The sequence below is a fragment of the Micromesistius poutassou genome, assembly GCF_964030765.1.
Source record: "Micromesistius poutassou genome assembly, chromosome: 10".
NCBI lineage: Eukaryota > Metazoa > Chordata > Actinopteri > Gadiformes > Gadidae > Micromesistius > Micromesistius poutassou.
Window position 1 is genome coordinate 19,080,264 of NC_140280.1, and position 16,135 is coordinate 19,096,398.

Genomic DNA, 16,135 nt, shown 5'->3' on the forward strand with positions numbered 1-16,135 from the left:
CACCCGGTGCATAAAGGCAAACACACTTTACATGTTCAGTGACCTGCATATTGTGAACCAAAGCCCCTGCCAGGACGTGTGTCTCTGTGAAGGCTGTCGACAACACGCTGAACAGAGTTATTCTGCCCATGCTCAGTAATTATGGACCAAAGAAGATGTCCCATCGCCCCGGGGGTAATCCACACTCACACACACACACACACACACCCCAGTGATCACACATTAAGACCATCCAAGCATCTAAATCAAAGAGCCCATTAGGATGAAACAGATGATGGCTCTGTAGAGGTGAAGACGGCGGTGGAAACCTCCAAGGCTTTAAGGGCTCAGTAATATTACCAATACTACTACTATCACTACTAGTATTGAAACTCCCCATACTACTAAAACTAATACTACTAACACATTCCTTTTTCCTTCTATCCTTCCACCATTTCCCCTATTCATTCATTTTCCTCTTTTCTCTTTCTTTCAATCTTTATTTCTTTAGCTTTTTATCTAGTTCTTTCCTTCATTTATTCATTTCCTTAATATGTATCCATATTTCTCCCTTATCTTTTTTTCTTCTTCCCCCCTCTTTCTTTCTTTATTTCCTTCTTTCCTCCCTTACTTCCTTCCTCCCTTCCTTCCTTGCTCCCTTCCCCGCTCCGTCCTGCCCCGTGTCACTGGTGCAGTGGGCGTGGCCCGCGTGGGCCAACGAGGACAGCGGCGGCTCCTCTAACGCACACCAGATGCTGGGAGCTCTCCTTCCACCGCCACCACACTGCGCCACACCCTGTTGTTGCTGGAGGAAGAGGAGGAGGAGGAGGAGGAGGAGGAGGAGGAGGAGGAGGAGGAGGAGGAGGAGGAGGAGGAGGCTCTCGTCCTGTGCCTTCACAGCCTCCGCCGAGGCAGACCGGGGACACGTTGGACCCAAGGAAGGGTCAACTGTCTGGAAATTCTGGTCTGACTAGCATGCCGAAAGCCTCACCACAGGCAGCAGCAGCGTGTGTGTGTGTGTGTGTGTTTTTTTTATGTGTCTTCATGTGTGTGTGTGTGTGTGTGTGTGTGTGTGTGTTTGTGGTCTGTGTGTGTGTTTGTGTGTTTATGTATTTAGGTGTGTATGTGTCTTCATGTTTGTGTGTGTGTGTGTGTGTGTGTGTGTGTGTGTGTGCGTGAGTGCTTGCATGTGTTTGTGTGTGCATATGATTGGCGTGTGTATTCATGTATGTGTTTGGGTGTGTGTTTGTGTGTGCATGTGCTTGGTGTGTGTATTCATGTGTGTGTGTGTGTGTGTGTGTGTGTGTGTGTGTGTGTGTGTGTGTGTGTGTGTGTGTGTGTGTGTGTGTGTGTGTGTGTGTGTGTGTGTGTGTGTGCGCGTGCGTGCGTGCGTGTGTGTGCGTGCTTGTGTGTGATAGAGTCGTCTCATGGTCTTGACAAAGAGGGGGATTCAGGAACTCTTTCAATCTTGTTTCGTCCATATAGTGTCACATTAATACGCAGTTAAATTGTTCATTTCAGTGGATACTTGGTGGTACATTCACCAAGTCTGGAAGTCAAATTTGATTAATGGAGAAGAAATCGTAATTACACGAAAATTGGGCCATTTGGTAATTAAACTTAAATTGTCAGCCGATCATAGCGGAACAGCCCTGCCACGCCAGCAGGGTATCAGTGGCCATTGTTGCCTCAAATGAGGTACCGCAGCATACGTTTTGTGCTCAAACTCAAGCACTATGGAACATACAGTTCACACTTTACAGTTAAGTTCAAATTCCTTTCCATTTAAGCAGCTCTGCTGCTAAAAATAAAATGGAGAACGTCATGGTTTATTCATCGTCATTGCTGTTTCTGTCATGGTTATTTAACAGTTCAAATTAGTAAAATCCCACTCTGATGTATCTATCTCACAGTATTGTTTATTTCATCCTTTTTAGAAACAACGTCAAATCGAAACACAATTTCTTTCACAAGGTGTACATTCTACTTTGACCCTTTGACCCAAACACGGCTGGGCTTCAATTATTTTCCATCGGCCTTCACAGGAGAGCACCGAGCGCTGCTCGTGACACAAACCTCCAGCCTCTCGCCCACGTCACGGCCGCGGACCTCACGCTCCGCTCTCAACTCTCTCGCAAACAAAACTGTACGGGCGCCGTGGGGGGGGGGGAAAGGTGAGACGCTACAAGGCCCTCCGTTCAGACAGATAGCCGGTGTGGACCTATTAAGATGTCACTCAGTCACCCTACCCCCGCAGAGAGCAAACCGAGAGAACCACGACCGACCGAGGAAAACACATTAACAGGAGGAGGAGAAGGAAGAGGAGGAGGAGGAGGAGGAGGAGGAGGAGGAGGAGGAGGAGGGCAAGAATGTCAACGTTAGAATGGGCCGTGGTTATCGTGTCAAAAGTTGTCACTAAACGCAAATGCAAAAGGTTGCACTTTTTAACAAAGCTGTTTGTTGATCTTGTTTTTGTCTATCGACACCCTCATCACGCCGCCTGCGGAGGAACACGCCGCAACCCTTGGCGTAGGAGACCTACGTCGCCATAGCAACAGGCCTCCATTTGACCTGCTGTTGTACTTAAGATTAGGAAATAAATGTGTGTACTTGACGAATATTCTGTCTTTGGTTTTCAAACATTCCTCTGTGCTCAGTAAATGGGGGGGGGGGGGTATGGATGAATGGGGAAGACGGTAGTGTTAACCAATCATTTAAACCTTTTATTTAATTTGTTTTATGTGTAGTTAGAACATTAGTCAGTGAGGTGAAGGCCACACACACACACACGCACCTTGCTTGTAGTGTGTTGCTGAAACACATTTGTATGGTTTGCAGTAGGCCTACCAGAGACTGACAATCTCATTTGCTAAGATGGTTGTGTTCTGCAATATCCACACCTTTTTCAATCAGACTGTCATCCATTTTAAAACAAAACAAATGACAAATGCTTCCTGCCTCGTGATGCGGTTTTCTGTTCCGCTGAGGAACAAAAAGGAGTTGAAATAAGATGAGTGGATTTTTTTAACCGAGTACGTGGAATTTCTGCCTGTGTTTGTTTGTGTGTGTGTGTGTGTGTGTGTGTGTGTGTGTGTGTGTGTGTGTGTGTGTGTGTGTGTGACATTGTGACTGCACATGTCTGGACGTCAGAGTGGGGATCGGCTGATGGATGAGGGCCGGGGAACATCGTTGGTTGTCACGGTTACTTTCTTCACTGGTCTACGTTACACATGGAGATGGGTATAGTGGTCTGTAACGACTACAGCTAGATGTATAGAGGTATACTGTATATATCATGAGTAACTACCACAGGTAGATGTATAGTGGTATACTGTGTATATCATGAGTAACTACCACAGGTAGATGTATAGAGGTATACTGTATATATCATGAGTAACTACCACAGGTAGATGTATAGAGGTATACTGTATATATCATGAGTAACTACCACAGGTAGATGTATAGAGGTATACTGTATATATCATGAGTAACTACCACAGGTAGATGTATAGAGGTATACTGTATATATCATGAGTAACTACCACAGGTAGATGTATAGAGGTATATATATCATGAGTAACTACGACAGGTAGATGTATAGAGGTATATATATCATGAGTTACGACTACAGGTGGATGTATAGAGGTATATCATGAGTAATGACTACAGGTAGAGGTATATAGGTATATACGACTACAGGCAGATGTATATAGATACATAGGTACATCATGAGTAACGACTACAGGCAGGCTGACAGATGGCGGGATCCTCTGATTGCCTTTCGTGTAATATTTGATACTCCCATTGAACTATTAGCCAGTGAACGGATGGCTTGTAAGTGTGCGGAAGAACGGTGAGAGAGTATGGAGAGAAAAGGCCAAGAGAGGTGACCACAGATGAGAGAGAGAGAGAGAGAGAGAGAGAGAGAGAGAGAGAGAGAGAGTTAATGATCCTCATCTCTTCCCAAGCAGATGAAGCTAATGCTAAAAGCTAATGAGGCGCGGAGAGGAAGCTTTGAGGAACCTCTACCGTGGCTATTATGCTAACTCAAAGCCCACTTATGAACTCCGCTCACACCGGAGCATGACGCAGGACTAGGACTACGTTTTTCTTAGGTTTTTTTTTTTATTGAACCCGCGCTCACCCAGGGAGAGTGGATCCGGGAGTGAGTGCTCTTGTATTTCACACATGGTAAACAATTACACACGGAGCCGACTGCAGAACCTAAAGCCCCCCGCTAGGCTGCTAGGCTGCTGGTCTGCGGGGACTAGTGTCTTGTGGATTATCCAGCCAAGCCAGCAAAACATAGTAGCCGTTACTCCAGTAAGCACGTTAATGCCTTGCTAAATTGACTTCATGTCAGCGTAAGCGAACATCCAGGAGAAGCGGCCGTCGTGCGCCGTGGATGCTGCGCGATGGGTTTGGTTACCAGAGGATCGGCAGACCGTGACCCGCACACTCATGTGTTAAAGCGCTGCCTTAGCAGGAGCCGAGTGCGCGTGTGTGTGTGTGTGTGTGTGTGTGTGTGTGTGTGTGTGGGTGTGTGGTGAAATTCAGTTGAAAGACATTTCATTGTATTTTTTTCAGTTGCAGACAAAAGCATGGCTGATTTCAAGGGAAGACTGTGACGTGTTTGTTCCCCGGCAAACTTTGCCATCACGCCGTCACTTAAGTCTAAATAATTAGACAAAATAATGGATTACCTTCCTTAAGCCTTGCTTGACGTTTTTTTTTTGTAAAATGCCAAAGAAAGAATAAAAACATCAAATACTATATAAAATCAGTGTTTTGCTTTCTCTTCTGCCTTTTTTTATAATTTCCTTATCCTTACCCCCAGAACCTCTCCGAAAGCTTACAAAACGTTTGAACATTTAGTTTTATGTGTGTCGTGTGTTTATCGTTTGTTGGTTTATTGTGTGTGCTTTGGAATGTCTTGGAAATGTGTCAAAAATAAAATGTTTTGTGTGAGATAGAGAGAGACACAGAGACAGAGAGAGAGTGAGAGTGAGAGTGAGAGAGAGAGAGAGAGAGAGAGAGAGAGAGAGAGAGAGATAGAGAGAGAGCAACAGAGACAGAGACAGAGAGAGAGAGAGAGAGAGAGAGAGAGAGAGAGAGAGAGAGAGAGAGCAACAGAGACAGAGACACAGAGATAGAGAGAGAGAGAGAGAGAGAGAGAGAGAGAGAGATGGAGAAAGAGATACAAAAAGAGACGGGGAAAACCCGATACCGAGAGAAATGGGGGGAGATGGAGAGAGGGGTCGATAAAAGGAGAGGAAGACAACAAGAGAGAGCAACAGAGAAAAAGATAAACAGAGGAATACAGAGAGATAGAGAGAAAGATAGAGAGAGAAAAAGGCAGAGAAAGATAAGGAGAGAGGGAGAGAGATTGCATGGCTCCTCTGGTTGCCAAAATAGCAACTAGATAACAATAACACACACAGTAAACTGGAAGGAGGGAAGAGTTCTGTTTGATTTGCTCATCCCTGTGGTTAATCCGCTGTGATGAGAAGGATGACTTGTACATACGGCTACTTGCATAGGTAAGATAACAAAAGGTAGTAAATAACAGGGGATACTGAGTTTAAATACAGCAACCACAGCAAATACAGCAGAGAGCTGCATAGCATTTCATACATACTTGATTGGAACACCCCTTAACCCAAATGTAGAATTAAAAGACTTGAAAGGAGGTAAGCGTAAATCAATGCGTTCTTATTGCTGTAATCCCCGATGACATCTGACAAAGCGATAGTGGTTTTGTGAGTTATCGTCTATTTGTTTAGAGGTTTGTTGACTTTCTTTGTCTCGCTGTTGCCTGACATAATGTTTTCAGGGGTGGGGGGGGGGGGGGGGGGGGGTGGGGGCGGAATGACCAAATGAATTGTGAGGGCTTTTGCTGACTGAAGCAATAACATGTTTCAGTGACTCAATTGGACGCCCGATGGGACAACAAGGGAAGTCTACACCATAGGAGACATTCAGACAGCGATGTATGAGGCTTTGCCTTCTCTCTGCCCTCCATCCTCCTCCGTCTTCTCTCTATTTCTCCGCGTCCTCTCCCCATTCTCTCTCTTCCACATTTACATTTAGGGCGTTTAGCAGACACTTTAATCCAAAGCGACTGACAACAACTACATTTGTCAGAAGAAAGAGAAACAACAATATATCGCTGGCGGTTCATAGACCAAGTGCCAAGCACTTACAATTAGATTAGGTTAACCCATTCCCTGTACACAACAAGGATAGCTAGGATAAGACGCTACACAATGCCAAGTCCTTTTCTTAAGTGCCAGGACGTACACCATACAATAAGTGCATCTCCTCCATCACTTATTCTCTTCCTTCCATTATATATCTTCTTTCACTCCTCTATTCCTTCCCTTCTTTTTCCTCTCCTCACCCTCTCCCTCTCTTCCCTCCTTCCCCCTCACCATCTCTCCCACCCATTCCTCCTCCTCTCCATCACTCAGGTCCTGTGTTGGATGTGTGCCTGCTGACACAGATGTCAGGCTTACCCGGGGTCCCAGGCCTAAGCAGCAGACACCAGGTGTGAATCCAGCATCTCCCTGGCTCACGTCACATCCATCATCCATCACTTCACATGCACCTCCACCCCTGCTACACCCTACTGGCATAGGGGTGCATGTGTGTGTGTGTGTGTGTGTGTGTGTGTGTGTGTGTGTGTGTGTGTGTGTGTGTGTGTGTGTGTGTGTGTGTGTGTGAGAGAGACAGAGAGAAAGAGGAGGAGAGAGAAAGAGAGGGAGAGAAGAGAGAGAAAGAGGGAGATAGAGAGAGAGAGATAGACACACAGACACACAGACACACATACAGACAGAGCAAGAGAGATAGAAGGACAGAGAGAGAGTGAGACGCACACAAATGATTTGAGTGTGAGGGAGAGAAGGATGTTGAGACAGGGTGAGGGACAGAGAAATAAGGAGAATGAGAGAGTGTGAGAGTGAGGCAAAGAGAGAGAGAACACGGTCATGTTGCAGAGGGAGAGACAGAGAGATAGAGTGAGAGAGCAAGACAGAGAGAGGCAGGGCTGCAGAGAGAGAACACGAGAGAGGGAGAGACAGAGAGAGAGAGAGAAAGAGTGAGGGCTACAGAGAGAGAGTGAGGGCTACAGAGAGAGAGTGAGGGCTACAGAGAAAGAGTGAGAGAGCAAGACGGAGCGAGGCAGGGCTGCAGAGAGAGAGCACGAGAGAGGGAGAGACAGAGAGAGAGAGAGATAAAGAGTGAGGGCTACAGAGAGAGAGTGAGGGCTACAGAGAGAGAGAGAGAGTGAGGGCTACAGAGAGAGAGAGGGCTACAGAGAGAGAGAGAGAGAGTGAGGGCTACAGAGAGAGTGAGGGCTACAGAGAGGGTAGCAGGAGTGATGCGCGTGGAGCACCTTGAACACCCTGCTGACAGCGGGGGCATCGGCTGAATTGATGAGCCGAGAGGGGACATTTCTTCAGCCAGGACACCTCCTACTGAGATACATGTCCTCCGTGATCACTTCCTGTCATCAATACCATCACTTCCTGCGGAGTTCAGGTGACAAAGGTTCCAGCCGCTCATCAATCCCCCAGCACTCCGCTGCCAACGCCGCCGGCCCCTCCTAACAATCACAGGATCTGGCCATAGGGCGGTTGTGTATGTGTGTGATTGTCTGGGAGAGGGTGTGTGTGTGTGTGTGTGTGTGTGTGTGTGTGTGTGTGTGTGTGTGTGTGTGTGTGTGTGTGTGTGTGTGTGTGTGTGTGTGTGTGTGTGTGTGTGTGTGTGTGGCAGGGGCACAGAACAAAGCACAGAAGGACTGTCTGTACCTCTGCTTTTCTATGTGTATGGCTGTCTGTCGATATGGACGACATACACATCAAAGCTATACTAACCTCACAAAAACATATGTGAAATACAAAGAATGATAGGGAAACAGACGGAGAGAGAGAGAGAGAGAGAGAGAGAGCAAGACGACGAAGCACATCAAAAAATTACTTTGACACAATGGGCATCCATCTTCAATAACACTATTGCACACATTCAGACAGAAGGTATTCCGTAATCAAATGCATATTCTTCACCTCCAACGTCCTAGCTTTCAAAGTAAAGGTCCTTGAATAAAAGGCACCTATGACAAGAACATGGAGACTGAAAACATCCAAAAATATGCACACAGTATAATGTCACCTTCAATTTTAGAACGGATGGACAGGAAACAGCATTGTGGGTACCAGCCTCCTCAATGCTCAAAAGGACACAAATCTGAAGTAGGCAACTGATTGAAAGTCTTTTAAACTCCAATCTGTTGAAAAAAACTGCGTCATTGATTTGTTTGTGATCAAAGCAGACCTATTTCAGCAGCAAAGTGGAGGATTTATGACATGATAAACCTGTAGTGTCGGCAATGATGATATTCAACAACAGCGAGACCTCCTTCGGTGGGTTCTCATTGGAACAGACCAAAAATCTAATCGTCGCCAAAACAACCAAATCTGCCTTGTTGGTTGGGGGGTGCAGGGTGGGGGGGGGGGGGGGGGGGTGCACCACCTCCGGGACAAAGAACATGGACATAACAGAGGTCAGGTTGACAAGGCAACGCATGGGGATTCAGGTAATTTAGTAGTTCTGTTGTTCCAACTGCTTTCGGCATCTTGTTCTCCCTTTCCCCCTTTATCTCTACCGTCCCCAATGACCAATGTTGATGTCCCAGTTCCCCCATTACAGCAGAAGTGAACCACAGTCAACTATTCCATTGTCCTTTGGTTCCCAATTCTACCCATTTCACTAAATTCTATTTTTCAACTTATCCAAGATAAAAGTATAGCACACGGTCATTAATATTACTGTCACACAACAATTTAAAAATGATGAATCTTACAGAAAATCTTGCTATATTTTAATCTGAAAACACTTAGTTGTGCCTTTTGTGATATTACCTTTTAGGATGTGATTTGCACTATTTTAGTTATCCACCCATGAAAATTTCATGGGTGGATGTATTTCAGTTCCTTTGTTTTCAGCTACTACTATGTAATCTAACTAAAAAATATATATTTATATTATAAGTTCATATTTCAGGATAATCATAATTACTTTTGAATTGCATTACACACAAATTCAAATATTGAAGAGTAATTTAAATAAACAAATCCATAAAACAAAGCATGCAAAGTACCTGAGCCTTAATTACATCATTCAAACCTGCACCCGATGTAATTGGTTTAGGGCATTTTGACTACACCGCTTCTTATAATTGCTTGTAATTGCTTTTGCTCTTGTAATTGTTTCAGGTGTGTGTCTGGCGTGTGTGCCAGGCTGAATCTTATTTCTTATGGTTCTGCAAACAAACCAATCATGTTTTTTTTGTTTTTCTTTCAACTCTCCTTTTTGGATCAGACAGCTTGGCTGCATGTCTATCTGTCTCCTGCCAACCCCAACACACACTCTTACTTTTTATCACCACACATAATTACTGAGGGCCGGTCCCGTTAAAGACAAGTTCACCAGTGGAAGAAGCAGGGTGCCATCTTTAAGTCTGTGTTATTATGGGAAAGCACAGGGTTGAGTACAACAGAACTGTGTTTGTGTGTCTTTGTTTGTGTGTGTGTGTGTGTGTGTGTGTGTGTGTGTGTGTGTGTGTGTGTGTGTGTGTGTGTGTGTGTGCGTGTGTGTATGTGTATGTGTGTATTTGTATGTGTGTGTTTACGGTGGTCTCTGTGTGTGTGTGTGTGTGTGTGTGTGTGTGTGTGTGTGTGTGTGTGTGTGTACGTGTTTACGGTAGTCTGTGTATGTGTGTTTGTGTGTGTGCCTTCATAGCTGCTTTCAGATTTGAGCATTAAGACTGAATTATCCCCAGACCTGAGAATGTCTGTGCTAAAAACCCTCATTACATTCCTTATTTACATAAGAAGCATCACCTCTTCTAACGTTGTCGCTCTATCACAAATGTGTTTTTTTTTTGGGGGAGAAAATATTTTGGCTCAGATACCCGCTATATTTTGTGTCAATAACAGTGAATGAATTGCTGTATTAACCACAATTTGGCACAGATTGCCTGTCTTTTTTTCTCTCTATCTCCTCCTCCTCCTCCTCTTTCTGTAGAGAATGCATGGTGCTCTTTCTCTCTCTCTCTCTCTCTCTGTATGTCTGCCCCACTGGAGAGTTGTCCATGTTTCGCTCTCTTTAACTCTCCCTCTCTCTGTCGCTCTTCTTGGCTCTCTCAGGAGAGTTGTCCATGTTTCGCTCTCTTTCTTACTCTCCCTCCCTCTCTCTCTCTCTCTGTCTGTGTGTCTGTCTCTCTGTCTCTCCCTCTGGCGAGTTGTCCATGTTGCTCTCTTTCTTACTCTCCCTCCCTGTCCCTGTCTGTCTCTCCCTCTGGCAAGTTGACCACGTTGCTCTCTTTCTTACTCCCTCTCTCTGTCTAGCTGTCTGTCTGTCTCTCTGATTAGTTGTACATGTTGCTGTCTCTCTCTCTTCTCTGAAGAGTTATTTATGGTGCTCTCCCTCACATGCCCCCCCCCCCTCACTCTGTCCTCCATCGCTTCTCACACTGAGCGAGGAAAGGGTCAACAGGAAATGACATGGTCTCCGCTCTGATGACTGTTTGGCGTTCCGGGCGTAAACAAGTGTTTCTGGAAGGCTGCAGAGGTAGGCTGGAAGAATGCCTGCGTGGAATTCACAAAGGCCTCATCTTAATGGAAGTTAGAATTACCATTTAAATAGGATTTCTGGTTGGGGGGGTGCGGCGGTATGGTGCAGCTTCATAGAAAAAGATAAATTACACTGTAAACAATGTCACAACAGTTTAATGACACATATGAAATGAAAGTACACAGCCAGTATTCAGCTGCTGAGAGGAATGGACAATCAGGGAGCCTGAGGGGAAGGACTTGTTTTGTCTGTGGTGGGGGCCGCACTTTTAATTGACTTGAATAAAAAACTAAATTACAGGAGGCCACCCAGCAGTGAGTGGGGGGGGGGTTGGAGGAGAGACAGAGGGAGAGACAGAAGGAGAGAGAGAGAGAGAGAGAGAGAGAGAGAGAGAGAGAGAGAGAGAGAGAGAGAGAGAGAGAGAGGGAAATAAAGAGAGAGAGACAGAAGGAATGAGTCACAGAGGGAGAGATAGAAGGAGGGAGAGGCGATGGAAAGGAAGGAGAAATAAGTTACTGGGTCATAATCGCAGCTCGGGTGCAAATAAGGAGAGCAGGCAAGCTGTTTATACAAACATACCTGTCTGTACAAACACATATACACACACACAGACACACACAGACAAACAAACACCCACGCACTCACACTCCCACACACAGACACACACAAATAAAGAAACACGCAATCATACTCCCGTACACATATACACACTCACACAACACTAACATATCTATCGAAACACCTATATATATATATTGTATATATTTACAGATAAATGTTTAAGTGTTTAAAATATATATCTATTTCTATATAGATATAGATAGATATATCTATATTATAGACATTTGTTTATGCGAGATCTGTCTTCAAAGAACACTGGAAAACAGCCGACCCAGGGCCCAGCTGGCCAGAACCTATCCCACTCGTATGGTGCAAACACCGGACTGAGGCTAGCCAACACGATCACGCTGTGAGAGTGGAGACTGTACACTCCAGTGGTGTTTTACAGTGTGGCGGGGGGACGAGAGACGGTGTGATCATGCAGGGTTTTCCAGTCGTTCCACCGGGTGCCCCTGCTGCCAGGTTGGAGGTGAACTCCTTAAGCTGTCCCACTCTGCCTGTGAGCTTTTAAAGTAAAAGTCCCCCGGCTTCTCTCTGGGACCACCAGAAGACACACCACAAGAAGACACAGCCCGGCCTTCCTAGTGTGATGAAGGCCGAGGGATACGGGGAGAAGGGGGAGGGGATATTCAATTGTGTTTGCGTGAAGGGAGACCCTTGCTCAGCATTGGAGAGCGATACTGTCAGCCCACAATGCACACAGTGTGTGTGCGTGTGTATGTGTGTGTGTGTGTTAGTACATGAATGAAGGCTCATATAGGCAAGGTGAAGTTGATGTTCAACCTATTGTGGGTCCGTACATGATATATATCTGTATATATCTCACTTTGCTTTTGCCTCTACATGCTTTATGTTCAGAAGTCAACACAGTAACTGGAGAGCCATGGAGAAGAGGGAGGAGGGGGAGAGGGGGGATTCCAGTATCTACCAATCAGAAGCAGAAGAGCTGTTTGACTGTCAGCAGACCAGTGTGGACTGCCAGTCAACATCTCCACTGACACTGTGTGCGTGTGTGTGTGTGTGTGTGTGTGTGTGTGTGTGTGTGTGTGTGTGTGTGTGTGTGTGTGTGTATGTGTGTGTGTTATTGATCAGTCATCTCAGTGGCTGTTATCACCACTGACATGGAGACAGACAGCTACCAATGATGCATGGCACGAAAGAACCATTTAGACGTACAGATAATGCAGGTTCAAACACACACACACACACACACCCAAACACACACACACACACACACACACACACACACACACACGCACACGCACATGCACACACTCACTTTGCCAGGCAGAAACAAACACGCACCTTCAAACACACTAACAGATAAACACACCAACACACACATGCACGCACAGGGCCATGCATGTATACACTCTGCCACAGAAACAAACACGCACATTCACACTAACACACAGACACACCTACACGCTCACACACACACACACACACACACACAGAAAAGGGTCACACCTCTAAATATACAGTTGATAGATGCACAGCACATTCAGTCCCGGAAGCACAATGGACTCATTACACAAGTGAGTGTGGTTGTATTTGTAGGGGATAAATTGGTTCTTAGTGGCTTGTGCAGCTCTCTAAATCATGAAGGATGCCGATACACTGCGTACATAGTCAATGATAATCTGCACAAGGACCCCTAAGGCCTACTGGCAGCTATCGCCTTAGCGGAATAAAAGTATGACTTCTCTTCGGAGGAGGAGACACGCTGTAGCTGGCAAGGCGACCCAGGAAAGACAGAGGGAGGAGCGGGGCCGGAAATAATCGATCAATTCCAGTTTGACGGTTCCAAAGAGGCGCTCAGGCACCCATCGCAGGCCCCCCCCCCCGCAGTCGCGATGAGAAGTTTAAGTTGCTCCGTGTGTGCGTACTCACCTGAAACACAGACAGAGAGAGAGAGACAGCGAGAGAGAGAGAGAGAGAGAGAGAGAGAGAGAGAGAGAGAGAGAGAGAAAGGGAAGGAGGGGAGAGATAAAAAAGAGGGAGAGAGAATGGGAGGAGAGAAAAGATACAGCACGTTAATATATGATTCAATGCTGTTTGCGTGTAACGTAGCATATATGTTTGTAACGAAAACGAGGACGTGAAGACAAAAGAGGAAGAATTGAAAGGGAGAGAGAATAATCGCGATAAATCAGTTGGCTGCGGCTCTACCGGTCGATCCCCTGATTGAGTTGAAATCATGTCGTGTTTGCTTGACGCGACAGTAAACAAACAAAGGAGAGACAAAATGTTGCCGTGGATGACTTGGCGTTTTATTCATTTTTGCCGTTCCAAGCAGGGTGTTAGAAAATTATTGCCCAATTCAAATATATTTTCACGTTTCCATCTGGTTTATGGATTCCCTCCCACACAAATCACACACACACACACATGCACACATACGTGCGCGTACACACACATTATCTCTCTGTCACACCCTTTCTCCCCTGTCTAGCTTCCTCTCTCTCATCTTGCTCTCCTCTCTCTCCCTCTCAAGACAACAACAGCGATAAGGCATCAGGCAATACTGAACCCCATGAGAATAAATTGTGAAACACACATGCACATGCTGGTATCTCTGTCAAATCATCTACCTTTAAATGCTTCTGCAACCCAGGGAGATGATGCCTTTGTGTGACTCATTTCATTCTAGTACGTAGGAAACCCCAACAGCCAATACCATACTAATTCCATCCAAGTCCCGCATCTTTTGACGTAGACCTGTGTTTACACACTAATAAACCAGCACATAAGTGGGCGGATGTGAAGAGAAACGTGTGTAATGGATTCCAATTCATATATATATATATATTTAATTAACAATAAATTTAGGGCACTGTGTTGAAAGTAGCAACTAACTCTTCTTAATTTAAAGGATTAAGAGTAGGGATGCACGATAACTGTTTTTTTTAACCGATACCGATAACCAATCATTTTCAGCTCCTAAAGGCCGATACCGATAACCGATAACACACACATATACATATATGCAGAACTCATCACGATCATCTTAAATGTTGCTGCAGCGATGCATCATATATTCCGTTGCATCCACAACATCCGCATCGATCGATGAAAGATTGGAGCATGAGTTACAGACAAATAGAAGAAACGACAAATAAGAAAGGCTTCGGGAACGATGCATTACCGGGGGAAGAGAGCGTCTTTTTATTGCTTCATTTTACATCTAACAAACACTGGGCCAAATGTAGTGACATCTGTGTTTAACTGAGAAAACAGGGAGTGGAAGGCCGGGACCCTATAATGTTCAGCTAACTGTTGTCAGCTAAGTGTGTGTGCGGGAATGGCAGTGTGTGAGTGAGTGAGTGAACATAATAATAAAAAAAAAACATTTTCAATATACGTGTGCAGCTGTGAACTCATGTATTGTAATGATTGTATGATGTGTACTTTTAGGGTTATGATAAGACCTTTCATTTAGTGTTAGTGGGAGCGGGACACTGAAATTATATAGGCTATGTTATCGGGGCTATTCGTCATGATATCGGACTTATCGGAACGACGTAATAATTTCTGTTATCTGCCCGATAATTATCGGCCTGATAATTATCGTGCACCCCTAAATAAGAGCTGTTTCTCGTTCTGCATTAATCTCATCGTCATTAGGTTTTTCCAAGAACTAACTTGATTCATTAAGTTGAACCTTAAATGCAGCACTAAGAGTATTAAAAATATAAATGCCATGTTAAACCAACAAAATATTGTGTATTGTACCTCAGAAATCATTGAAAATATTAGTATCTAGCTATATGAGAATATACTGCAAACCAATTTTGTTATGTTAATATTGGGCCTATGCTTCAATGCTTGGTGTGTGACTTGATTTTAAATTAATAGTGCTGGAATTTACATTTCAAGCCCTATTAATTAGTATTCTCTCCGTGATAATCACAGTCATTTCTTTCCTTTTCATGTTTTGGATTTTGATGTAATTTGATTTATCTGTACAACTGAACACATCATAAAGTTATATTTGATACTGGTCATAGTAATATTTAAGGAGCAGTGTTTACATTCTTTGGGGTTAATGCAGGGCCGGAGTGGGGCACATTTTCGGCTTCTCCTGACTTCTTCCTGCTCTCCACAATCAATGACACTTGTCAGGTCTATTCTCTACTTCTCTTCTGTTACCGCTCAAGAAAAGACGCAACATGGGCCAAACCAGCTCAAATAATTGGGAGGGGTGAACTACCGTACATTGTATAATCCATATTATACATACTGCGATGTTGGGGCTGAAATGTCAGATGAATGAAGAACGTCTACTTTAGGAGAAGATAAAATAATGGTCAAAGTGTTATTTTTTTCCCCACCCAAGTGGCCCAAAATACATTTGAAAGTGGACCGGCCCAACGGGAAACCTCCCGAACGTCCCGATGGCCATCCCTGGGCCTGGCTTAATGTATTCCTGGCTTGTTGATGGCGTTGTACTTGCTAACTGTGTTTCTCAGTCAACTTTTAAATTCTACATGCATTGCGGTCCTCTTAATTCTTCCATGCTGCCCCATTTCTCCCTTTGCTCCTCCAATCTAGAGAGTGTGTACCTGCCACATAATGTCAGGGATGGGGAGGCAAAGGGAGTAGGCAACAATTAGCCAATTGGCAACAACTGCTGCAGTGCCAACGTTATTGTTCATTTGACAATATATTGTTAATATCTACAGTTTATTGTTCATATTGAACAGATTACAGCCCATGTATCATTTGAAATGGATGTGTGGGCTGCATCGGTTCCTCGGGCAAGCGGTTGAGAACCTTTCGACTTGCCAAGTAAACACGTAGCTCTGAGGTATATTTGCCAGTATTTTTAAGGTTAGAGATTTACTTACTGTCAAATGAGTGTGTGTGTGTGTGTTTGTTTTCTGGAGATTTAAGTTAATCG